Source organism: Cannabis sativa, chromosome X, assembly GCF_029168945.1.
Source record: "Cannabis sativa cultivar Pink pepper isolate KNU-18-1 chromosome X, ASM2916894v1, whole genome shotgun sequence".
Taxonomy (NCBI): Eukaryota; Viridiplantae; Streptophyta; class Magnoliopsida; order Rosales; family Cannabaceae; genus Cannabis; species Cannabis sativa.
The window spans coordinates 17,563,441-17,577,870 of NC_083610.1; the positions used below are offsets into that span (position 1 = coordinate 17,563,441).

At 36.6% G+C, this 14,430-nt stretch overlaps 1 non-coding gene across 1 annotated transcript; it reads left to right on the forward strand.

The window, feature by feature from the left end:
• Nucleotides 1–13,711: 13,711 nt before the first annotated feature.
• On the forward strand, nt 13,712–13,818 carry LOC133032819 (small nucleolar RNA R71). The gene has a single exon (XR_009685406.1). It is a non-coding gene; the product is annotated as a small nucleolar RNA R71 (small nucleolar RNA).
• Nucleotides 13,819–14,430: the final 612 nt, after the last annotated feature.

Genomic DNA, 14,430 nt, shown 5'->3' on the forward strand with positions numbered 1-14,430 from the left:
GTGTCATGGAATTAATGTGTAGATACCATAAGTTAATTTATAATTTGTTGAGGGGCCAAATTATAAATACCCAAGAGTTATTCTAAGATGACTCTATAAATAGGTAGTGGTCCCCAAGAAACACTAGGGTTCTGTATTCTCTCCTTCCCCATCAGAGAAAATACTCTAGAAAATAGTGTATTCTTGGAAGATCAAAACCTTCTCTACAATCTCCAACAATGGCTTCAGGTTAGTGCTTCCGCTCATATTTTATCATCTTCTTCTTCTTTAATTTAGCAAAGGCTTTATAGATTTATGATTTAGGGTTTTCTATATTAAAGCACTTTTAGGAATATGTTTGGATCTGTGATTTATATATTTCTTTGAGTGTTTTATAAATCCTATCAATAATTTGTACCATTCAAAAAGTAGATGAAAATGTTATCAAAAAACCAAAAAAAAAAATTACAAATTGCATAACTTTTTTTTTAAAAAAAAAACAGTCGCTAACGATTAATATTTTCTGTATGAACTTAACTAGTGATAATATGTGATAAAATGTGATGTGTTATATATTAATGTGTGACTAATTTGTATATTTATTATATGAGAAATAATACACAATTTGTAATACAAATCTAAATATATTTTTATAACTTATGGACCAAGCTTGATTGTATATAATTAAAAGAATAATTATATTTGGGAGTTATGAAATTATGTGAAGGTTATAAAATCATGTGAATGAGTCAGAAATTGATGAAATACTTATTAACAGTTTGTTTGGTACGACGTATTGTGTTGTATTTATATTATTTATACAATATTATGTTTGGTATTGACTTGTATTAATAGAATGTGTAAAGTTATAATATATTTTCAATACACTCAACCTTAACACCAACTACGGGTTGCGGGTCTCGAGTCCGGGTCCCTAGTTTGGGTTTAGGTCCAGATGCGGGCCCCGAGTCTGGGGTTTCAGGTTCGGAATCCTGAGTTTTGGTCCTAGTCCGAGTCCCGGGTCTGGGTCCGAGTCCAAGTGTCGGGTCGCGGGTCTCAGGTTCGGGTCACGGGTCCGAGTAGGGATGAGCATCAGTCGATTTAGTCGGTTTTGTTTCTATATAAAAATCCAGAATTCGGTTTTCTGTCTTGATTGGTGCAATCTAAAAACTGACCGACTAATCCAGAACCTATCTTAAAACCGACCGTTTTGAACCTCAGTTTGGTCGGTTTAAACCGCCCAAACTGAACTTCTTTTTTTTCTTTAAAATATGATCTAATTTATTCTATAAGCACATTTTTCTACATTCTACAACTACAACCATACAAGTTAATTGTCTTATTATTTTAACTTTAATACTAATAAAATAATAATATATTATGTGTAAATACAATACATAAAGAAAAAAAACTTAATAAATTAATATATATGTATAACGCTCAGTTTTAGTTTTTTCGATCGATTTATTACCCAAAAAAAATTGACTGCTCAATGACGGTTTTAACCGTTAGCAGTTTTTTCGGTTTTCTGTTCGGAAATTTCGGTTCTAATGGTGTTCAGTAGGTCTGTTTGAACGGTTTTTTCAATTTTTTGAATTTCGTGCTCAGTCCTAGGTCTGGGTCTGGATTCGGGTCCGTGTCTGGGTCCGGGTCCGGGTTAGAGATTGGTGTTGACCCTAAATCTTTTGTAAATATTATATTACAAGCTAATACGAACTATTTGTTATGTATTAAATAATACATCATACATTGTATTAAAAAATTCGATCGTAATAATTAATATAATACATTACTTTTTCCAAACATAGTATTATTTATTATTTAATACAATATAACTCTTATACGGCGTACCAAACGAGCCTTAAATGTGTATAGGACGTTGGGAAGTAAGACTAGACATAAAGCTCTAATTTAGAACTGAAAATTCGTTCGAAGTGACATGTTGCTTCTTACAGGGTGACATGTCACTTATAGTATGCATGTGAGTGTTTTTGAAGTTTTTCAACGTATTTCAATGGTTCAAAATATTTGCTCCAAGGGAGTCATTTTTGAGATAAACATTGTAAAACGTTGGGCATTCAATGGGGGACGTTCTTAGTTTCTTGCCAACATTTTTTACCTCCATTAATCCCTCTTACACACCTGGTAACAACCATAGAGAGTGTGAGATTTGAATTTTAAAGTTTGGTTCATCTACACTATAAATAGTGACATAAGGGATTCATATGCATACACTAGTGAATTTCTATAAAAAAGAGCATTTTGTTAAAAACTATACGCTTCATACATTCGAAAAACTATTTTTACTTTTTTTCTTTCCTAAGTGCTTGTGGTACGAGGAATTAAATTTTTGGATAAAGGTATAAAATCTTTTTTTTATTTAAGCGTTTATATATTACATTGCATAATGTTACGTGCAGTCTATGATGGCACGTTACAAGCTAAGTGATGCCCACAAGTTGGCCAAGTGGTGGCGCATGTTGTGGTGCATGCAGGTGGCATGCTGATGCTTAGTTTGTATGCAGTGGCATTTTCGTAAATATCTTCAATATTGTCCGGATCGGGACGGGACTTGGTATTCACCATTTATTTGGGTCTACAAATAGAATGGTGCAATCGGTTTGGCGAAACTAGGTGATTTGGTATATGGTGCTTCCCATATGTCTACAGAGCAAAAATCATCTATGTTCCTGGTAGAAGGCTAAAAGCTCAGAATGCTCTTTAAGGGGGTACTCTGGTGTCAGCTCTCCACCACCCCTTGCACCTTGGTGCTAAGTGAGCTACTACTAGCCAGTGGGGACTAGTAGGGCGGGCATATGAGGAACACGAGGGGACTCATATGTCTCCATGAGTTGGAGTACTCATGGACATTATCGGGCCGACCCGGTAGTGCGTCGAAGAATGCCGCCAGAGGTTCAATGGTACGTTTCCCTTGGCTTGCCGGTATGCCGCTTGCACGAGACGTGGCCTAGATCCTCCAAGAGACGTCGTGGTGCGCCTAGGCCACGAGTCTCAACACGAGATGACACGGGTAGTCATTCGTGGACTAGTTTGCATACGCGCATGGGACGGATGCACCATGTTGGAAAGGGGCAAAGGTCTAATGTATGCAACTGGTTTGGTGGCTTGTCTTGAGGGCCTGCCAACATGCGTGGAGGCATGGCGCCTTGAGGATTGGTCCATGGACGTATGGGAGTCCTTGGGCGACGAGGGAGACTATTCGGACAGTATCGAATGGGGCATGTTAGAGGCGTTGGCACGTTGGCTTGGTGTTGGCATCTCGCCACACATGCTACTGTTAGGTTATTTTTAGTATTAATTTTAGATTAAAATTAGTATATTTTTAATTAAGTTTTAATCGTGTTTGGGCATTTTTACGCTTGTTATCTTTTATTTTTACAGATTTAAAATAGAAGAAGATTAGAAAAATATCAGAGAAAAAGATGGGAAAAAGATAAAAAATATCATGATATTTAAAATAGAGAAAATTGTGGAAGCCGAAACTTCAAGCCTTAATTCGACGACGTTCTGTTCAGATTTTGGAAAAAGTCAAAACATGAAAGTTCTAGATCTCTCTTTTATCTTTCCAGAACATCTTGAATCGTCCAATTCCGAGCAATATTGAGAGAGTTATGGCCAAAATACTATCAGCCAACGCAGCAGAAAAAAAAAATATCTCGTTTGAGGTTTCCCAAAAATTTAAATCCGAATGGGAATTTAAATATTGCATTTTTTTCCATATTTTTAGGTCTTCAATGCCTATATAAAGGGAAGAATAGAGTTGATTTCAGCAAGCAATTTCAGAGAGAAAAAAAGAGAGAATTCAGATACAAAGTGGAGAGATCAACTGCAATATTAGAGGCATTCTTCAGAGGGTTTTCAGCATTCTTCTCTTCTTCTCTTCTCTATTTTCATCTCTTTTCTTAAAGTTAATATGTGTAATTGTGCTTCAATGAACATGTGTAGCTAAACACTTTATTAGGGTTAGATGGATATTGTTTAACATTGTTTATGGTTTTAATATGATTTATTTTCCCCCTAATTTCTATGTATTGTATTTTATTTGTGCTTAATTACTTTTAATTGCCTGATCACCAATTATCTGTCTATGGTTTTGATGCGAGATCTGAGAAGTGAGTGTCAAATATGCTATAGTAAAATAGAACTGAATTTCGACATAGGACGAGAGTACCTATATGGTTTAGATAGCTTATAGGGTTTTTATGCTTAATGCCTGTTGCATGTTAAATTTATCACGAGAGTAGAAAGTTTGCATGTAATTGAGATTTATATATCTGAGAAGACTATAAATTACCTTAGTAAGCCTGCTATTGCATAGAGATTAATATTAGGAAAATAATCATATTAGGCCATATTCAATAGAAACAATTGAAATCGAAGCCCTAGTTTTTATTAACTTTCAATTCTCTTGAATAATTGTTTCTTACTAGTTTCTTATTTTTAATTCTTTCTTTATATTTATTTAACCAAATAGAAGTAAAAGTTTAATTTTAACGTACTTAACTACACTCCCTGTGGGATCGACCTCACTCCTGGTGAGTTTACTACTTATAACGATACGTATACTTGCGTGTATACAGTAAAATGCAGAGAGAAGAAACTTACCTGAAACCCTTTCAGAAAGGGTTGGGTGGTGGCGGCTGGTCATAGGGATAGAACCGAGGAGGTTGTGCCAAGTAGTTCGGGTCATCAATCCCAATGTTCATTCTGTTGATGAGAGAGTTGAGTTGTTGAACTTGTCCCTCATCATAGATACTCCTCTGCACCATGTATTGTTGCATGTGGTTGTTCTGCTGAATTATGTAACTCAGCTGTGCATGAGTGTATTGTGTTGTGGGATCGATGGGCCCAGGCAATTGAAGTGTTTGCTCCTCTTCTTCTTCTTCAACACTAGGCTCACGTTGCCGCCTACGCCCTTGCGGTGCATCAGGTGGTGAAAAAAAAAAATTTATTTTTTTCGACCTGAAGCCCAGAAGTCGCGACTAGCATTAAGCCTAGTCGCGACCTATTTCTCAAGTCGCGACCTCAGTCGCGACTTGCTGATTTTCCAGAAACACCTAAATTTTCCTCGTGAGCAAGTCGCGACTAGCCTTTGGCCAGGTCGCGACGTGCTGACCAAAAATTCTATAAATTCACACTTTCCCCCTCATTCAACCCTACACAAACCAAATTCAAATTTCAAATCCTCTCAGCCGACCCTACCCTATTTTCCTCTCAAAAATTCAATTTTTCATCTTCAAACTTCAATCTTTTCATCTTTTCTCAAATTTCTTAAACCCAATCCAATCAAAAACCCAATTTCACTCAATAATCTACACATATCATCAAAACCCACACCAAAGAATACCCAAAACAAAAAAATCACCATTGTTGTCACCCTCAAACTCAAGCTTTCAAGAACATTCAACAATGGAGGTGGAGTAAAGCGTTTTCGGGTTGTAAGTATCACTTTCTTCATTCTTTCAAGAATTTGATTAATTATTTTAAATTTTGAGTGATATAATTGTGTGTGGTGTAAAAATTGATGATATTGGGGTTTATTATTATTGTATTGTGGTATTAAGTGGTTAGGAACATTGATTGAGTAAATTTTGTATTTTTGGGATAGAGGAAATTTAAGGGGAGGTGCTGCCCAATTTTTCTTAAAAAAAAAAAAAAAAAAAAAAGTTTCAGAAAAAAAAAAAGAAAAAAAAGTAATTTCGAAAAAAAAAAGAAAGAAAAAAATGGCACCAAAGAGGACAAGGAATGTTGAAGAAGGTTCGTCTTCGAACCCACCACCAACGGGTTTTGATAGAACCCGCTTTGGTAGTATCGAGGCTCACAATCGCTTCGTAAGGTTGAAGAATAGAGCCTATATTGAAGATAGGGGTATTGAATTCCCTGAAAATCCATTGAGGCGCCAACCTCGGTTTGAGACAATTAGAGCGCAAATTGAAAGAATGAAGTGGGGAAGTTTTGTGGATACTCGGGGTCGGGCTAATGTTACTATGGCCTGTGAATTCCTTGCAAATTGGCCCGACCGTCGAAATGGGGAAGTAAAGGTTCCTGGAAAGAAGGTTCCCGCCACTGCTGACGCATTCAATGTGATGTTCTCTGTCCCAGATTACACTAGGGAGGAGCAACGCCTCCGAATTATTGAGGAGGAAGAGCAATTTGATATGGTGGATGTTGCGGAGACAGTGGGATTTCCTGGGTTGAGGTTCCATGACAATGATGGTACCGAGGGGTCGCCCAATATTCTGTACCGGTGTGAGATTAACCCGGTGGCAAAAACATGGCTGTACTTTGTGAGTGCTCGGTTAAGGCTTCCTAACAAGCATTTTTCCGATGTCCAAATGGATCGCCTTAAATATGTGTATGCCATAATGAAAGGGTACAACATTAACATTGGACAAGTCATACGGCAGAGCATTGACCAAATCGTGCAAGGAGCCACGGGAGGTGGTTTCGGTTTGGCAGGGGTTATCACAGAACTCTGCGGGGCATATGAAGTCCCCCAGTTAGAGTTTGACAACACGGTGTTGCCACTTCGTAAGATGGACATCGCCTTTGTCAACAGGCTGAAAGAGCCACACCCCTATGGGCAGCCACCACCTGATGCACCGCAAGGGCGTAGGCGGCAACGTGAGCCTAGTGTTGAAGAAGAAGAAGAGGAGCAAACACTTCAATTGCCTGGGCCCATCGATCCCACAACACAATACACTCATGCACAGCTGAGTTACATAATTCAGCAGAACAACCACATGCAACAATACATGGTGCAAAGGAGTATCTATGATGAGGGACAAGTTCAGCAACTCAACTCTCTCATCAACAGAATGAACATTGGGATTGATGACCCGAACTACTTGGCACAACCTCCTCGGTTCTATCCCTATGACCAGCCGCCACCACCCAACCCTTTCTGAAAGGGTTTCAGGTAAGTTTCTTCTCTCTGCATTTTACTGTATACATTGGGGACAATGTAATATTTAGTTGGGGGGAGAGGCTTAAGAAAAAAAAAAATTAATTCTGCACTTTAATTTCTGCATGTTAATTTTCTGTTTTAGTTTTTGTTTTAGTTAAGGAATGGCAATAAGCTTGATGATAGTTGTATACTGCTGATGAGTGTGATGTGATCTGAAACTGCAAAATAACTGTGTGTTTGATTTTGTTAACTCTTTGGATTAGTTTGGATGCTTAGAAACCTGTGTCTTTCTACAAATACTCAAGTTGTGAAAATTGTTATAACTGTTTTACTTGGTTTGTGGTAAGATTGACAGGATAGCTTAGAACTTGCATGTTTATTCTTTTGAGGCGAAATCCTTGATAGTGTTCAATTGGAATATGACTTAGGCATTTGTTGGATAGTTTGAGCCTTTCAAGCCTACCATAATGTGTATCCCTAGTTACCCTTTTGAGCCTTAACCTGTTGAGTTTTCACCCACTGATTTGAAATTTTGCAACCACACTATTACTCTTTGTTTTCACCATGATTATCCATGATATCATAAGCTATATGATTAGTTTGGGGGAAAAGAAACATTTAGTGTGACGAAATAGTGAGAGGGAGAAAATTTTTTGTAAGATTGAGAAGAAAGAAAAAAAATTGTGTAATTCAATGTCACTGAAAAAAAAATATACTTGAAAAAAAAAGAAAAAAAAGAGAAAAATAAACAAATAAAGTATATGATTTCAGTGATGTTGGAAAATAGTAAATATATCCTCTCTCAATCTTGGTAGATGTGGGAACGCTATGGGGTATTGAAAAAAAGTAAGAAGCTTGTGGGTTCTGTTTGTGTGCTTATGATATCTTGAGCCAAAATTATCTTTTGCCTATCCCTGAATATCTGAGCCATATCACCTAAACCTTGAAAAGACCTAATGATTCCAAAGAATACTGTCAACATTAGTGGAGAAAGGTAAACATGCAAGCTTATGAGCTATCGGGTTGTGGAACTAATGGAAAGAGTAAAACTTTTATAACAAAGTTTCATATTTGAGTAGATTGTTGCAGTTGTACATAGTGTTATTAATTGAGCATCCGAGTTAATTGTTAGAGTTAGTAAGATCAAAATTCTAGTTTATGCAAGGAAGGAAACAGAGCATGAGTCAGCAGTGTAGTGATTATCTGATAGAGTAGTTAGTTTTTTTTATCTTACTCGGGGGCGAGTAAGAATCTAGTTTGGGGGAATTTGTTAGGTTATAATTAACCTATATTTCGGGTCTTTAAAGTTAGCGTTATCTCGTCTATTGGTGTTTTTTGGAGCAGTTTTACGCTTGATTTTCATTATTTCAGGTTCCCGGGGTGTTAAAGTTCGAATTCAGTCAAATGGCGAAAAACTGGGACAAACTTGGAAAAAATTGGAAAATTCGGTTCCTGAAGCATCAGTAGTCGCGACCTCCAGAGAGCCAGGTCGCGACCCTTTTTCCTGGTCGCGACCCTGGTCGCGACTTCGTAAGTTAGGCAGAAACTCGGTTTTTCGAGTTTTGCCTGTAGTCGCGACCAGCTTAAATGCTAGTCGCGACTATGTACGGAAATCGCAGATTTGACCTAATTTTGATTTTTCACTCAATTGGAGGCTCACCACTTATCCCTATATAAGGAATACGACATTGAAGGTCAAAGGCAAGCAAAAACAGACCTAATAGTGGAGGCAAAGTGGAGAGGAAGCTATCTTGAAGACCCGGAGCGATACCACCTTCTAGTTTCTTTCTTTTACCCTTTTTATTCTTCTTTATGTTTGTTTTTATTTCTGAATTAATCATGGATGTTTTTAGAGTTATTATGAACTAAATTTCCCAATAAGGGAGGATGATGAATGTTGTTTAAGTTTATGCCTAGTTAATAAATAATTGCCATTCCTTCATCTTATGTGTGAATACTATCTTTATTTGTGTTTAATTTCATGTGCAAGCTTGATCACCTTTTACATGCTCTATGATCCTAATTCGAAATCTGAAAAGTGAGAATTAGGAATGCTAAAATTTGGATAGTCTAGGTTTTGATGTAAAACGAAAGTATTTACATAGCCTAGTGACTAATAGATTATTGCTTAATGCTGATTTTGTGTTGATCTAATTAAGAAGTTAATTAGAGAACATATTATTTAGAACCTAAAAGATCTGAAAAGAGTTAGGTTAATTTATAATCTGTCTTTCACATTGAGATAAGGATAGCAATTAGGCATTAACATAGGTAACTTATCAACAGGATTCACCTCCCTAATCTCTCATCTTGATTAATCTTCGTTTATTTTCTCTTTAATTTCTGAGTTATTTACTTTTAAAATTGCAACTTATTATTTACCAAATAGAATCATAATTATAATTTAGTAGTACTTAATCCAATTCCCTGTGGTTCGACCTCACTTGTGTGAGATACTACTTGATACGTACACTTGCGTAATAAACAGAATTTTCGTAACAAGTCAAAAACTTGTTGCGATATTTTGCACACGCAAGTATACGTATCGTTATAAGTAGTAAACTCACCAGGAGTGAGGTCGATCCCACAGGGAGTGTAGTTAAGTACGTTAAAATTAAACTTTTACTTCTATTTGGTTAAATAAAAATAAAGAAAGAATTAAAAATAAGAAACTAGTAAGAAACAATTATTCAAGAGAATTGAAAGTTAATAAAAACTAGGGCTTCGATTTCAATTGTTTCTATTGAATATGACCTAATATGATTATTTTCCTAATATTAATCTCTATGCAATAGCAGGCTTACTAAGGTAATTTATAGTCTTCTCAGATATATAAATCTCAATTACATGCAAACTTTCTACTCTCGTGATAAATTTAACATGCAACAGGCATTAAGCATAAAAACCCTATAAGCTATCTAAACCATATAGGTACTCTCGTCCTATGTCGAAATTCAGTTCTATTTTACTATAGCATATTTGACACTCACTTCTCAGATCTCGCATCAAAACCATAGACAGATAATTGGTGATCAGGCAATTAAAAGTAATTAAGCACAAATAAAATAGAATACATAGAAATTAGGGGGAAAATAAATCATATTAAAACCATAAACAATGTTAAACAATATCCATCTAACCCTAATAAAGTGTTTAGCTACACATGTTCATTGAAGCACAATTACACATATTAACTTTAAGAAAAGAGATGAAAATAGAGAAGAGAAGAAGAGAAGAATGCTGAAAACCCTCTGAAGAATGCCTCTAATATTGCAGTTGATCTCTCCACTTTGTATCTGAATTCTCTCTTTTTTTCTCTCTGAAATTGCTTGCTGAAATAAACTCTATTCTTCCCTTTATATAGGCATTGAAGGCCTAAAAATATGAAAAAAAATGCAATATTTAAATTCCCATTCGGATTTAAATTTTTGGGAAACCTCAAACGAGATATTTTTTTTTCTGCTGCGTTGGCTGATAGTATTTTGGCCATAACTCTCTCAATATTGCTCGGAATTGGACGATTCAAGATGTTCTGGAAAGATAAAAGAGAGATCTATCATGTTTTGACTTTTTCCAAAATCTGAACAGAACATCGTCGAATTAAGGCTTGAAGTTTCGGCTTCCACAATTTTCTCTATTTTAAATATCATGATATTTTTTATCTTTTTCCCATCTTTTTCTCTGATATTTTTCTAATCTTCTTCTATTTTAAATCTGTAAAAATAAAAGATAACAAGCGTAAAAATGCTCCAAACACGATTAAAACTTAATTAAAAATATACTAAACTTAATCTAAAATTAATACTAAAAATAACCTAACAAATTCCCCCAAACTAAGCTTTTACTCGTCCTCGAGTAAAACACTAAATAAACATTAAACAAGTCAATCTCCAAAACATGAGTAATTTTCAAGTAGCTTCAATAATATGATTATGAAAAAATTCACTTATGCATATAATCCAGAATTTTAGTTCAATTACACCCTTGACAGATTTCAATTTATTTTCATTTAGCTCATGAAACCATAGAATGCAATTAACTAACAATTAAATCACTTTATGCATGCCAATTACAATCATCAATCCACTAACCCAAAATTCCATATGCTTGCAATACTTACTATTCTCCACTAATATAGATTAATGCACAACCAAAAATCAGAAGGTCTTTCTAGGCTTGTATTGTTAGGCTTAGGTAAGGGTAGATGAGATGGTCATTTACGCTTGTCTATACCATAAGCTTCTCCAATCATGTCACCCACAATATTGTTCACACAATCCCAATACCTCTTTTTTCTAATTGCATGAGAGATATATTTTTTTCTTTTTTCAATAAGAAAGCAACAACTTTGTATATCTTTTCTGAATTTGACACTGGTTGTCAGATTTTTCTATCTTTTTTTTTTCTAAAGGATTCTTTGTCAATCTAAATGTTTTTCACATTCTCTCAATTTTCACTTATTCCCACACATACAACAACTTCCCATCCAAATTCCCCCAAACTAAAGATCTACTTATGGTATGATTAGGTTTGAAATTTTGGATATTCATGGGGTTTATCTTTTTAGGCTTAATATGTGTAGAACAAAGAATAGATTAAGGCTCAAAAAAGGGTAACTAAGATAAAAATTACAAGGATGGCTTGAAAGGCACAATCGATCCAAAAATTGCCTAAATCACTTTCCTAGTCATGCATAATTTATTATTTCGCCTCAAATAGCAAGCAAGCAAGTTCTATAATTTATTTCAAACAATTTTCCACATTCCACAATCAGCATACATAAAATAATTCAATTAGTAGCAAATTACCTAATATGATTCCATGCTCAAAATTGAAATTAGTCAAGAATGTATTATAACCAAGCACACGGATTTTTCGAAAAATAAATGAACTTTTCAAATTAGGCTATCTACCTACTTTCAAATTGACTCACATTAATCAAATTGACTCAAAACAATAAAAACTAAAAACTAAAAATTAAAAGACATAAAACTCTAAGAAAAAAATTGAAGTCACCCCCCCAAACTAAAGTGACACATTGTCCCCAATGTGACATTAAAGAAAAAGGAAAGGAAACTTACCTGAGCGCCACATCAGTATGGCGGTGGAGGTGGTGGCGGGTAGAATCCACCTCTCGCATCCATGAGGGCCTTTGTGCCAAACGAAGAAAACTGACCTCCAATGTTGCAAATTTTAAAGCTTTCCTTAGATTGAGAGTCACCTTCATATTTCCCACACAACAGTCTTTTCATACGTCGTCGAACAGTTCGAACTCGTTCTTTAGACTTCCCTTTCGTCTTGTCGGTAGTGACTTCTCGACCATCCTTTACAACTTCCAGTCGACAACAAGTAGGAATTTCAGTTGCAGCAAATACTTTGAAAGTCTCTTCTTCTTTTTGAACACGCAACTTTAACTCCCCCTTCTGTACATCAATTAATGCTCTTCCCGTTGCTAGGAATGGTCTTCCCAAGATGATAGGAATATTCTCATCTTCTTCCATGTCAAGTATTAAGAAATCAGCAGGGAAGATGAACTTACCAACCTTTACCAAGACATCTTCAATTATACCCCGAGGATGAGTCAAAGACCGATCTGCCATTTGTAAAGTAACTGTTGTGGGTTTGGCTTCCCCTAATTTTAATCTTTTGAACATTGATAGGGGCATTAAGTTGATACTGGCTCCCAGATCACATAAAGCTTTTGTTTGTATAGAACCCCCTATTGAGCATGGGATGTTGAAACTACCCGGATCTTTTAGCTTGGGTGGTAGTTTCTTTTGCAGGACCGCACTGCACTCTTCAGTAAGTGCCACCATCTCAAATTCTTCCAACTTTCTTTTCTTAGATAGGATATCTTTCATGAACTTTAGATAAGTTGGCATCTGTTCCAAAGCCTCTATGAATGGGATGTTGATATGCAGTTTCTTGAATATTTCAAGGAATTTTGAAAACTGCTTATCTATCTTATTCTTCTGAAGTCTTTGAGGATAAGGAATTTTGATGTGATGGTCAATGCTGATGGGTGGTGGAGTTTCTTCTTGTTGAAGACTGTCAGTAGTCTTCTTCTTTGTTGTTGTTGGTGCTGGATGTTCATCTTCTTCAATCTCTGGCTTTGCTTGGCTCGGGCCATCATAACTCTTTCCACTCCTCAAGGAGATTGCTTTACATTGCTCTTGTCCTTTTACCTCACTAGTGCTAGGTGAATTTTCTTGAGCTTGTTTTGCCACTTGAGTAGCCAATTGTTCCATCTGAGTTTCTAGAGTTTTAATAGAGGATCTAGTCTCCATCATGAATTGGAGCAATAAATCAGCTTGGATATTGGATCCTCCACTAGGACTTTGTTGTTGCAGCTGTTGTTGGTTTTGTTGGGGCTGATTTCTCTGCTGGTAGAACGCCTGCTGGTTGCGCCCATAATTATTATTTTGGGCATAGTTTCCAATGGCTTTTGCTTGATCCATTGGTAAACTATTCACATCCACCGGACATTCCTCATAGGGGTGAGGACCTCCACATAGCTCACAAACCACCTGAGCTTGTTTTACTTGAACAGTTATCAGTTTTGTTAGGGCCTCTACCTGAGCTGTCAACTTGGTAATAGCATCCACTTCATACATACCTGCAACTTTTTTAGATGGACCTCTTTCTGTTGACCATTGTTGGTTAGTCATGGCCATCTCTTCAAGTAATTCAAAGGCCTCATTAGCACTTTTCCTCATGAAAACTCCACCAGCAGCGGCATCTATGAGTGTTCGGGTTTCATTCATCAACCCATTGTAAAAGTTGTGCACTTGCAGCCACTTCTCAATCCCATGATTAGGGCACTTTCTCAGTAAGTCCTTGAACCTCTCCCATGCTTCATAAAGAGATTCACTGTCCTGTTGGGTGAAGTTATTGATATCAGCTCTCAGCTTGGCAATCTTTGCAGGAGGAAAGAACTTGGATAGGAATTTCAGGGCCAATTCCTCCCAAGTGTTGATAGAATGAGTTGGTAAAGAAATAAACCAACTTTTGGCTCGTTCCCTTAGTGAGAATGGGAACAGCCTTAGTCTGATGGCGTCATCGCTAACTCCGTTCATCTTGAATGTCTGGCACAATTCTTCGAAGTTGGCGAGGTGCATGTTTGGGTCTTCTGACGGCAGTCCCCCAAACTGGACTGAAGATTGGACCATCTGCAGTATGGCTGGCTTGATTTCAAAATTGTTTGCGTCAACAGCAGGTGGCCTTATGCAGGATCGGGCCCCTGTTAAGTTAGGAAGTAAGTAGTCCCTCAGGCTACGGTCATTATTGTTATGTCCATTAGCCTGGTCTTCTACACCTCCTCCGTTGTGTCCATTGTTGCCATTATTGGCGTTGTCAGCCATGACTTCTTCTTGTTCAATCTCTAGTGCCGCTCTTTCCAATTTCCTCCTCCTTCTGTTTCTTCTACAGGTCTTTTCTATCTCAGGATCAACAGGTAATCTGGCAATTGGACCTTGACTTCTCATAAACTATTGAACCTGAAAGCAGAATAAGATCTTGAGACA